Source organism: Rattus norvegicus, chromosome 11 (assembly GCF_021556685.1).
Source record: "Rattus norvegicus strain SHRSP/BbbUtx chromosome 11, alternate assembly SHRSP_T2T, whole genome shotgun sequence".
Classification (NCBI taxonomy): domain Eukaryota; kingdom Metazoa; phylum Chordata; class Mammalia; order Rodentia; family Muridae; genus Rattus; species Rattus norvegicus.
The window spans coordinates 62506664-62519809 of NC_141544.1; the positions used below are offsets into that span (position 1 = coordinate 62506664).

The 13146-nt window shown below is 37.4% G+C and overlaps 1 long non-coding RNA gene across 1 annotated transcript; it reads left to right on the forward strand.

Moving 5' to 3' along the window:
• The first annotated feature begins 11178 nt into the window (after positions 1-11178).
• On the forward strand, positions 11179-12291 carry LOC100912248 (uncharacterized). The gene is made up of 2 exons (XR_015633052.1): positions 11179-11442; positions 11873-12291. It is a non-coding gene; the product is annotated as an uncharacterized LOC100912248 (long non-coding RNA).
• Positions 12292-13146: the final 855 nt, after the last annotated feature.

Below are 13146 nucleotides of genomic sequence, written 5' to 3' on the forward strand. Positions count from 1 at the left end.
AAGTGCATACTGTCTTTAGCAATAGAAAGTGCAATATCCATCTTCCATCGCTGAGATGGGATCCAGCGCAATTGTCATAGCATGCATGTTTTGGGACTCTTTTTGGCAATCCTACTCACCAGATTAAAAGAAGGCTTCTTCTCTTGACGTGTAGGTTTTTTGGATGACTTATGGCTCTTGAGGAAGAGTACCATCAGGCCAGATTGGATTTCTTTTAAAATATATATGTATATTTATGCACAGACATATAACCTATAGGCTTTTTTCAGTAGATAGTTAATAGTATAATTGCTTATGACTTTGTCAGGCACCCTGACTGCTATTTTTATTTTCTTCCCTCCTTTCCCATAAGCAGAGCCAACCACATGTTTTCATTTACCTCTTTAGACCATTTTTTATCCCATTATCCCCCTCTACATTAGTCTCCCTGCAATGAATCAATTTTACTTCACTGGTTTCTGCAGTCATTCCCGGTTATTGATTCATATATGAAGATTTGGATCTAGGGACCCCAGATGAGAGAGAACACATGCTGCTTTTCTCTTTAGCTTTGAGTTAACTCACTCAATATGACCTTTTTGAGTTCTATCCATATACCTGGAAACTTCCTGGTGTCATTTTTCTTTACTGTTGAGTAGTGCTCCCTAGTGTTTACGTACTACGCCTTCATTATCTATTTGTCAGTTGAAAGGTCTTTAGGTTGCCTCCATGTTCTGCCTGTTGTGAATGATGCTCTGGATGTGTGCCAATGAATGATATGGCCGGGACATAGAGCGAGTCATTTAGTTTTTTTGATTCTTTACACTGATTTCCAGAAAGACTGGACCAGTTTGCACCCTCACTAACAATGATTAAGGGCTCCCTTTTCTCCACTCCCTCTTTGGCATTTGTTGTCAGTTACTAAGTTGATTGCCACCCTGACTGGAGTAAGATGAAATCTCAGCGTTGTTTTGATTTGCGTTTCCCTAATTGCTAAGGACAGTGAACATTTTTTGAGATATTCCTTAGCCCTTTTAATTTCTGCATTTGATGGCATTTTATTTAACTCTCAGGCCCGTATTGTTTTTTAATGGGCCATTAGCCATCTTGGTTACGGTTTCCATTCCTGTGAACAGACATCACGACCAAGGCAACTTTTATAAAGGACATCATTTAACTGGGGCTGGCTTACAGTTTCGGAGTTTCCGTCCACTATCATTATGGCGGGAAACACGGTGACACCCAGGTAGACATAGGACTGTTGAAGCAGCTACAATTTCTACATCTTGATCTGAAGGCAGCCAGAAGAAGACTGGCCTCTGCGGGCAGCTAGGTGGAGGTTCATGTCCACACTGGGTGGAGCCTGAACCTAGGAGGAGACTTCCAAAGTCCACGGTGACACACTCCCTCCAACAAGATCACACTTCCTAACAGTGTCACTCCTATGGGCCAAGCATATTCAAACCACTACACTGACTCTGTGTGTGTGTGTGTGTGTGTGTGTGTGTGTGTGTGTGTGTGTGTGTGTGTCTGTGTGTCTGTGTCTGTGTCTGTCTATCTGTCTGTCTGTCTATTTTTGATTTTGAGTTCTACATATTTTCTGGATGGTAATCTAGCAGATATATAACCAGCAAAGATTCTTTTCCATTCTATACACTTTGTCTTCCTGGATTTGATTTTTAGTTTAAGAAGCTTTTTCGCTTTATGAAGGATCTCTTGTCAATTATTGGCCTTAATTTTTGGGCAAATGGAGTCTTATTTAAAGGGTCCTTCTCCACACCTTTATCACATGATATACCGCCTGTGTTAACTTTTAGCACTTTCATTGTCTCAGGTTTCATATTAAACACTTTGTTTCCTTTAAAGTTGGGTATTTATTTATTTATATATTTATTTTTTATTTTATGTACATTTGTGTTTAGCCTCCACGTGTGAGAGAGTCAAGTCCCCTGGAACAGAAGTTACAGACAGTTGTGAGCTGCAATGTGGGTGCTGGAAATTGAACTGAGGTTCTCTGAAAGAGCAGCCAGTGCTTCTCAGTGCTGTCAGTGCTGGAGCCATCTCTCCAGTCCCTGAAGTTAGTTTTTACGCAAGGTGATAGATATGGGTCTAAATTTATTCTTCTGTATGCGGACTTCCAATTTTCCTGGTACCATTTATTGAAGGTAGTTTCTTTTTCCATTGTATTTTTTGCACCTTTGTTGGATATTAAATGGCCAAAGTTAATGTACTCATATTTGGATCTTTGATTTTTGGTTCATTCATCTACATGTTTCGTGTGTGTGTGTGTGTGTGTGTGTGTGTGTGTGTGTGTGTGTGTGTGTGTGTCTTTACCAAAATATTCTTTTTATTATGATGGCTCTGTAATATATCTTGACCAAAATATGTTTTGGTTATGTTTTGTGGTTCCACACGAATTTTAAAATATTTATATTTCTGAACAGAATAAAATGGGGATTTTTTGGGGGGGATTGCATTGAATTTTTAATTGCTTTTGGTTGAATGGTTACTTTTACAATATTAATTCTGTCAATCCTTGAATATGGAATATCTTTTAATATCATTTATTTGTTTGTTTATTTGTTTACGTATTTATTATTTAGCTCTGGCTGTCCTTAACTCACAGAGATCTGCTTGCCTGTCATCCAAATGCTGGGATTGAACCATATACCACCACATCCAGCTTTTTTTCTGTTTTTTTTTTTTCATCTTTCTTCCTTTATAGGTTTACACTTTTCATTGTGGAGGTCTTTCACTTCCTTTGCTTGATTTATCCCTGGACACTTTCTTTTGATAATATTATGAATGGGAGTGAGCCATGATCACCTCCCCTGTATGGTAGTGTATAGGGAGATGACTAATTGGTATGAGTTGCTCTGTATTCTGTCTCATTGCTGAGTCCGCTTGTGGTTATTAGTTTTCTAGTAGAAATTTGGGATCTCTAATGTATAATGTGTCAACTTCAAACTGGAATAGTTTGACTTCTTATTCTCTTATTATACTCATTTAATTTTCTTTCCTCATCTTATTTCTCCAGCTAACTAATGCATGAACTACAATATTGACAAGAAATGGGAATAGTGGTCTTCCCTGTCTCATTCTGATTTCAATGGGGTTGTTTTGTTCTTATCTCCATTTAGAATGATGCTGGCTGTGTGCTTCTCATATGTAGCTTTTATTATATTGAGATGTTCCCTCTAATCCTAATCTTTTTAGGACTTTTATTATAAATGCATGTTGATTTTGCCAAAGGCTTTTCCTGCATCTATTGAGATGGTCATTTAATTTTTGTCTATAAGTCCATTTATATTCCTTATTGATTACATAATGACTTGTATATTTTAATATTCCCTGCATGTCCCCAAAAAAGTCAATTTAGAACAGCGAGGACAATCTTTTTGATATATGTTTGATCTGATTTTTTTAAAGTAGGTACTTCTAGCTATAACTGGGCTATAAATTTCTTCAATGTGTCACATGGAATGAAGATTTTTTTAAAATATCATGTTTTAATTGTCATTTAGTTCCAGAATATTTTATTTCTTTCTTGATTTCCTCTTTGACTCATATATCATTTGGGTAATAAGTTGTTTTAACCTCGTGAGTTTGAGTATTTACTAGAGTTGGTTTGCTGTCAATTTTCAGTTTAATTTCATTGTGGTCAGATGGGATACATAGGTCCCAGAATGCTGTCTAATTTAGATTGCTTCTGTGTATTTCTGAGAAGAATATGTATTCTTTGGTGTTTGGGTAGAATACTCTGCTGGTTTCTGTTAAGTCCATTTCATGCATGATGCATTTAACTCTGATGTAACTCTGCTTATTTTTCATTGAGATGACCTGTCTTTTGGAGAAAGTAGGGTATTGACATCCCCTGCTTTTAGTGGGTTGGTGTCAATCTGTATCCTAAAACATTCTTAAAGAAGTGCAAGGAAACCAAAACTATTCTGAGAGCAGGTGGCACCTTCAAATGTCAATGCAGACCCGAACCAGATTTGTATCATGTTTAGGGAAAGTTGTTTTTAAACCTTTGGCATATTCCAACCATAAAACACAGTGATTATACTATGAAATAGTGTATGCAACTATTTCATTTATACGAAATAGTATTCAAGATATACCAAATGTAAAGAAGATGGATAACTAGGAAGAGAGATGTGTTTGACTTTAGTCCTAAGGAGAGGATAACCAGAAGTGAGGATGCAGCATTTAGTTTGGGTAGCAGTTGCATCACTTTCAGACCAGAGGTGCTTGACCCTGTTATTTGGGGTTTGAGGTAACAAATTCCATTATGGCAGATGTTCCAGAAGGAAGCCTTTGCCTTGCAGGAAGAGACACAGAAACCAAGAGGCAGCAGGAAGAGTTTCAGTACACCTGTCGAAAGCATGCTTGTAGCGAGCTAACTTTCCTCCTAGAGATTCTGAACTCTGGAGGAGATGCCACTTATAGATAACATCACAGGGTAGTGTCCAAGAGTTTAACATGTTGACTTCTACAGAAAGTCCAAATAACCACATGTGTAATATGCAAAATTTATTTTCGTTCATATGCTCATAATATACACATTTCTATGTATATATGATTTTGAGGAGAATATACAAAATACAATAACAAATGATTAAAGTTTATTTTTTGTGTGCTATGAGAGGGAGAGCAGGCTGGGGAGTGGTGGTGGGTAGAAGGTGAGTGTTTGCATCCCTGTAGCACTGAATAGATGGGACAAAGACTTTCTATTTAGTTTACTTCAATGGACACTTTTACTTTAATTGTGTAATGTTATATCTTTAAGTCATAAATAAATATCACGGCATAAATCATATAGAATAATACATGTTTTAAGAAAATTTACTTTGTTAGCAAATGGTTGGTGAGATATTAAAAATAAATTGGAATGAATTACCTATCACCCATTTTCTAATACACACTGTATTTATAGAATTTTCATGACCACAGTGTTTTCTGGGAGGTCGTATATAAATTCTACATATTCTTCTAGGGAAAATTGTTCTTAAGATTTTAAAACACATTATGTACAAATTTTCAGTTTTAGTATAGTGTCATAATATATAATCAGCTTACATTTATTTTCTACTTTTCAGATTATTAGTGAGATGACCCCAGTTCATATTTTTCACATGCTACCCAAACAGCTCTCCTTCCCTGTCCCAGGAAATATCTTCCATTGTCCAATCTGGGAAAATGACCTGTGAAGTATGGTTTTCATTAGTTTGAGAAATGCAATATTTATGGTATCTCTAAAGCATTTGATGACCTTAACACAAGTTCCAAAAGACAAAGAGCACAGTAGCTTACTTTTAAATCTCTGAAGAAAAACATTGCTTCAGAGCCTTATCTATGGTCATATAGATCATTGTAATAAAATATTCTAAGTAATTTCTAGAAAAAGTTTAATGGTAAACTGAAGACTCTATAACAATGTATGCATTTCCTAGATTTACATCCTTAAATATATTTCTCTTCTAAATATATTTAATTTCCTTATTCTTACAGTATTAATATTTTATATCTAGTATTTCTTTATATTTTAGTATTTTATATATATTTATATAGTTCTGTGTAGATTTAGTATTTCTTATAGTTTTACTGTTCACTGTCTTTAAAAAAAGGAAATGGCTTTAGCTAAGGAAATTTCTGCTCACTTTAGGTTTGTTAGAAGCAGCAAGAACAATGTATCGTGTGAAACCTTACTTGTTATATGACAGAAGAAAAAGTTCTGGTGTCTAGTGAATCAGTGAGATAGAAGGAAGGATCTGGCTAAAATGCTCTCTTCCTATTCGGGGGAGTTTCTATTTTCAAAATCCAGCCTTTTAAAATGTTTCTGATTCTTAGAGCATCCTCAACCTTCATTGCTCCTTTATTTAATTGCCTTGTGAGAAAAAGCATCATATCTTAGTAAGAACTTAAACTATCATATAAGTGCATGACCAATAATCACACTTCAAAAATGAAAATAACACAAAACACTACTTGTACAACAGTACATAGCACAGGGACCACTCTATCTGTAAGGTGGCTTTGTCAGTCTTTGAAAAATCAAATGAACTCTTAGGAAGACACACACACATACACACACACACACACACACACACACACACACACACAATGATTTTGTAGGTAGATTATTTTTTAATTAGTTCTTTGAGAGTTTTGTACATAGTGTTTTGATTTTTAAAACATTTACTTATGTGTAAGAATATGAGCATATGTGTGGGGGAAGGGGAAGTATATGCATACTTGTATGCACATATGAAAATCATAAGGTAGCCCCGGATCTCCAGAATTTGTGGGATGCTTGGCTTGTTAACTAGTGTAGGAACCTGGTCTTTGTGAGTGCTCTACAAGTGCTGTTTACAACTAACCCAGCTTTCCAATGTCTCTAGGAACCTTTAAAATTAGCTTCAAAAAGTATTTCAAAAATAATTGAGATTGAATAAGCTCATGGTTAAAGTGCCTACAGTTAAACCCAGTGTTTTCATTCACTCATTGCCCATCATTTCATTTCTTTTTTTTTCTTTATTAACTTGAGTATTTCTTATTTACATTTCGATTGTTATTCCCTTTCCCGGTTTCCAGGCCAACATCCCCTAACCCCTCCCCCTCCTCTTCTATATGGGTGTTCCCCTCCCCATCCTCCCCACTTAAAGTAGTTCTAATCTCTGTAAAAGATGTTTTCTTAGTTCTAGTGAGTCCATCTCTGAACACCCATCTCTGACCTCCAGCCATATTTCTATGTGACTGTCTTTTCTTTCATTAGCCATCCTTTTAGGTCTAGTAGTGTATTCACTCACACAAATATTACAGTGGTTTGACAATAGTCTCCATGTTGTCTTCTCTTTCCTTTTCCTATCCATTCCAGGACTGTAAAGAAACAAACTTTGTAACTCCTTTCAAATGGTCTCTTTAAGACGAGGACAAGGCTCTGAATTACTTGTCTAATTTTCCCATGACCAAAATTTATTCCATGTCTTTTGAATAGTATAAATTATCAGATATAGCACACGTATCTATACTTATGTAGACAACTTCAATTTGATTTTCTGAGTAGTTCTCAGGGAGTTCTTGATGAAAACTTGCAAAAGTAGACTAATTATAAAAACCTAGGAGACTATTTCTGGAATTTATATCCTTAGGAGTAGATTTCTCTTCTGTTACACTGACTTTTTTTTTTTTGAATAAAACAATTTTTCTTCCACCTTCCTGGACATCACAACACAGGCAAACACAACACCACAAAAGTCCTTTTCTCTCCTCTTCTTTTCTGAATGCAAAGTAAAGACATAGAATAATTCAAGGGGTGGGTGTGCGTTCCCATATTTTCAGCAATGGTGGCTGAGGCAGGAGAATCATAAGCTCAAAACCAGCCCTGGACTACAAATTTTTTTTAATTTGTTAAAACCGTCATTTTGTTAGCTTCTTCATCATGAAGAAGAAAGGGAACCCTGTGTCTAATTCTTGTACAAATGTGTGGTGCTGCCATTGCACTGTACAGGGGTAATTGGCGTAGGTAAAAGTATCTTCATTTCCCATGGGCTCCAAATTCCAGGCAATTCACACTCATTTCCTGTAGCTCACTGAAGTAAAAAAGGTTTTCCAGCTCTTTGGGCATGTTTCTTTTTCTGCCTAGAATATGCTTTACCCTCTCCCTTGCTACCGGTCTATACATCCTTTGAGTTCTTAGCTTAAGTATCGTGGTCTATTTGAGGACTTTTCCACATTCTTTTCATTGTACCCCTTTCTGAAGAATACTGAAGAAGGCTTTGCTAGTTTGTCTCATGGGTCTTGTTTTCTTGAAGAGCATTAAAATATCCTTAGAATCTATCACACACATACACACACACACACACACACACACACACACACACACACACACACACCCTTTAGGCTTAATGAATAAATTAAAAGATGAACCTACCATTATCACTGAAGAGACAAACAGAAGCACTAGACACTATTAAAGTTGTTAGGCAGAATGAGAATTTTACACTCACTACTTTTCAACAACATATAAAAATCACGTAAGTGTAGGTTGATCAAAAGTTATTCTATCATCTACTATCATGAGGAAGCCATTCTTCTGTTCTTCTTCCTATCTTCTATCTTGTTAGTCAAGCAAGAACATCAATTCTCAACAATCAGGAAAAGTTTACAAAGACGTTGCAAGAGTTGTTAAAGTGATATTCTGGGCCTTAGCAGCTCCTATAAGCTAGACTTGGCCGATGCTCTAGCCCATTAGAGACACAGATAATGATGAGAATCAGGAAAAGTGTTCTGATGTGACTGCTTTGTGAACAGGATAAAAAAAAAGGTTCAGTGACACTCCATGTCCATCTTTAGTATCCTGAGTTACGGGTTAGGATTAATCAGAAGTGAAAAGGCATGTGTATCTAAACCATACTGGTCATGTGGTCCTGCCTGTAGGATGGTTGACAACAGATCCACACAGTGTGAAATGTCTTTTTAACAGACAGTGTGCCTTTATGGCTAGCAACAGGACCCAATACTTTTCCTCCTCCCAGCACGATATTAATGGGGAAATTTCAACGGAGCCCATTGTTTTAATAGTCTGACAGCTAAAGGTCAGGTAAAAACAGTCCCTTTAGATAAACTTCACTCCTGACACGATGATTAAAACAGAATTATCCTCTTATTCTTGGCATCTCCCTTGTTCTTTTTCTTGAAAGGAGGAGAAATTGTATAATTGGTGCCATGGAGGGAAACCTCCTTACGTTGGTCTAGCTCTTATTTTTCCTGATGTCAAACATCAGTCTGTTCCAGGATGCTGAACAGATGTGAAGCTGCCTTGTGTGGCCACGGTATGCAGCTGGAGGCAAGGAAGTTAATGGAGCGTGTCAGCTGTGCACGCACATCTCTCTCTGAATGTAAGTCCGGGTGCGTAGCCATTTGAAGAACACAGTCTCAGGGGTAAAATATTTTCTAATCTAGCTTTATAGGGTAAAAATCAGAAAGACATGTTCAGTTGCAACTTATTCTTTCATGTATTGGTACAGAATTTGTCTTTGTTGGATTAGGTTGAGATACTCAAAGACACACAACACTTAACAACCCTTGTAAATGAACATAATCACATACAAATATACCCCTCATATACCAAACCTGCAAAACGTTGGAAGTGGAGGGTGAATTCAGGTTATTTTCATGAACTAGTAGGAGATATTTGGGAAAAAAGATAATTAAATAATACTGCCAAGAACTCCATTAAAAAATAATAACTAGAAATTGGCACTTAGAACATTTAGAGGCATCTCTCCTCCCTGACCACTAGGGCAGTGAAATCTTTTGGCATTCTAGAAGTTGTATTCTTGTGGTTGGCATTATAATCAAGACTTGGTTCTATCAAAATGATGATTTAATTTGGCTGCTGCATTTTATTGCAAAAGTTGGATTTTACTGAGCTGTTCTGTCTGTGACCTACTTTCTGATGCATCCTCTCCCCTCCCCCAAGGAAGGAAGACATTTACAAGTGGTTAGGAGTGTGAAAAAGACAGGATCATATTTCTTCTTCCCAACATGGCATTCATTTCCCATCTGTGATTTAGGTCGAAGAGAACAAATTTACAGTGGAGATGCTTGAATTCATTTTTTTCCCTTCCATCCTCAGAAAGGGTCATTCCTAATTAGTTAACACTTCTTCATTATACAACTAAAGCCATCTTTTATGCAAGCAGAGTTCAGATGCGTGACTCATATTGAGGAAATGCACTGTGGAAGAGAAATATCTAGGGAATAGGCTGGGCTGGAGGTTTCCTGGAAAAAAAATGAGTGAAGAATAGTCAAGAGAGACTGCTATTAATTTTCTCTGGGATGTAGAGGATGGAGGGAAAGAGTAGGGATTCAGGTAAGATTAGAAAGTGTCTTGGGGTGTGTTGATGAGTGGATTCCCATAAGGAACTCTTTACTTTTGGGCTTTTTCTTTAGATACTTAGAGTTATCTATTTGTCATAAGCTTTAGATTTTCCCTTCTTTGGGCTAGCTATCACAGCGATAAAAAATACATAAAAGTGTACAGAGAGATCATGTTGGGAGTGATGGAGGATGAGAAGGGAGAGAAGCAGAATGACTTGAGTGTATGCAAGGGAGGAAGCAAGTCGTGAAGACAGTAATCACTATCTCAGGAAAGGTGCAACTTCAGCCAATTCTATTCTTTTCCTCTCTTCTAGATACAACTTCTCTCAGAAGAATGGACAATATAATACTGCCTGCTTGTTCCACAGATAAAAACACCCAGGCCATGTGAAGCAGAAAATCTAGTGATTATTCTGGCAAAAAAAAAAAAAAAAAAAAAAAAACCACGTGGAAAGGTCAATTGAATATTGACTAAACTGAATAGATTTTTCTAAAAAACCTACAAACAAGAAAAGTATGGTCTTCCTTCATAATTGAGGGAATGATGATGCTAGAATAAGGGGTATTGAGGGGCTGTGAAAGACCTCAAAGACTACTCAGCTCTTGCTCTTGTCTTTGAACTTGAGTTTTCAAGATCCGAATTCCTGTGTTGGCATCACAGTGTGTGGGATAGGGATTATAGATACGGAAAGTAATCTTTTCTTCGAATTTTGTGTCGCTTTATGCTTTGCCTTATGTCAACTCTCAAACAGCCTCCATTAATAGTGATGCAAACCTCTTCTTGCCCCTATCTCCAATCAGCCCAAGAATAACAGCTTCCCAGTCAAGTGTGCCTGATGAGCTCCGTGACCTGGCTTTCCCCTTCTGTGTCTCCGTCTTCCCCTGCCCACTTACATTTATGACCTATTTAATAAGTCATAAAATTATATGCTAAATTACAGTGATGATGACTTGCAATGCTACATGATGAGAGAGAGAGAGAGAGAGAGAGAGAGAGAGAGAGAGAGAGAGAGTAATGCCATCAGGAAGAAATCCTAAGCCGGGCAATTGCTTTTTAAAACTTTCAGAAATATCCATAAGTTCTGCTTCGGGGAGCTGATTGGAACTTAATATACAGGAATTAGCCCTGTAACAATTTGTCTCTGGCAAGTTCATTTTCCCAGCACTTTGAATTGACTTGGGATTCAGAAATGAACTCATGTTCGTCGACAGTGTAGAAACTTAATGGACAATGCACTCAGGTTGCAAAAATCATCTGACCTGTCCAAGTACATATTTTTAGAGTTCTAAAAATGGCTCCTTCCCATGTGATACATATTTTGTTCCGATGTGTGTGTGTGTGTGTGTGTGTGTGTGTGTGTGTGTGTGTGTGAATGAATGTTCCCACTCCTGTGCCCTTCATTTACAGGAAGAGGAAGAAACAGGAGGATTACTAAAGAGAGCATGACTCTTTTTCCAGACAGTTGTTCCAGCTATGAGAACTACAGCGTCACTTGGCAAAGAATGTCCCTTCAGTCCTCAGAGACGATGACACTGCAGGAAGACCTCACCTCCTCACAGTTCCGGAAGCCTTATAAGGTCAGGAATACATGCTGAGAAATGGTTTGTTTTCAGAAGCCTTTCTAAAGGGCTTCCAATCCTACTAAAAAATTCTAAAGAACTTTTAATTCAATAACTTGGTATAAAGACTGAGGACCTAAAATTTATTCTATTAAAACTATGAAAATCAGTTCATTTTGATTTGTTTCAATTAAAAAAAAACATAAAAACAATGTTCCCCCTTTTGTGCTTTTATCTAAAGAAAGAACCCATTTTCAAAATCTTTTAAATATTAGCAGTAATCAAAGAGACAATAAAAAAGAAACAGACAAATGTAGGGGAAAGCACAAATCTTAAAATATAACAAATATTTAGCATAGAGTTTTAGAGTAAAGATGTTCAATTTATTTTTCAAGTAAACTATTTAGAACTAATCTTTTATTTATTTTTTCTTCCAAAACTCCTCCAGAAACCTGGCTGTACCTGTTCACTACACCTTAGGAGCTTCCAGTGACTGCTTGACCACTTCACGTATAATGAATAACTGATTCCTAATAGCAGAAGAAAGTGTCTGGAAACAGAAAAAGGAAAAGAAAAGACCCTATCCTGAAGACATCGATTAGGGTAGAAGTGTAAATACAGTCAGCAAACCAGAAGCTGACAAATGGCTAACTGTCATGAATAGAAATGATGTGAGTCAGAGGCAAGCAGTGGAAAGCACAAGGTTTGCTAAGCACATAGCAGATAACATCAAAACCTCTGAAAAACTAAAACATAAAAGCTACAACCGTGATCCTTTCTGAGAGGGAAAGTTCAAGGTACTAAAAGGCCTTGATCTCTAAGAGATTTCCACTCTTGAAATAAAGAACCAGGATTTTTCAAGTATTAGAAGGACAATCCATAGTGTCAGAAGTTTCTTTTTTTTTTCTTGTTTGTTTTTTCTTTTTTTGTTTTTTTTGTTTTTTTTAAATTTATTTAATACGTAATAATAATTCTTTAGTTTCCGGGCAAACATCCCCCTCCCCCCTCCCCTTCCTTATGGGTGTTCCCCTCCCAACCATCCCCCCATTGCCGCCCTCCCCCCAACAGTCTAGTTCACTGGGGGTTCAGTCTTAGCAGGACCCAGGGCTTCCCCTTCCACTGGTGCTCTTACTAGGATATTCATTGCTACCTATGAGGTCAGAGTCCAGGGTCAGTCCATGTATAGTCTTTAGGTAGTGGCTTAGTCCCTGGAAGCTCTGGTTGCTTGGCATTGTTGTACATATGGGGTCTCGAGCCCCTTCAAGCTCTTCCAGTTCTTTCTCTGATTCCTTCAACGGGGGACCTATTCTCAGTTCAGTGGTTTGCTGCTGGCATTCGCCTCTGTATTTGCTGTATTCTGGCTGTGTCTCTCAGGAGCGATCTACATCCGGCTCCTGTCGGTCTGCACTTCTTTGCTTCATCCATCTTGTCTAATTGGGTGGCTGTATATGTATGGGCCACATGTGGGGCAGGCTCTGAATGGGTGTTCCTTCAGTCTCTGTTTTAATCTTTGCCTCTCCCTTCCCTGCCAAGGGTATTCTTTTTCCTCATTTAAAGAAGGAGTGAAGCATTCACATTTTGATCATCCGTCTTGAGTTTCGTTTGTTCTAGGGATCTAGGGTAATTCAAGCATTTGGGCTAATAGCCACTTATCAATGATTGCATACCATGTATGTCTTTCTGTGATTGGGTTAGCTCACTCAGGATGATATTTTCCAGTTC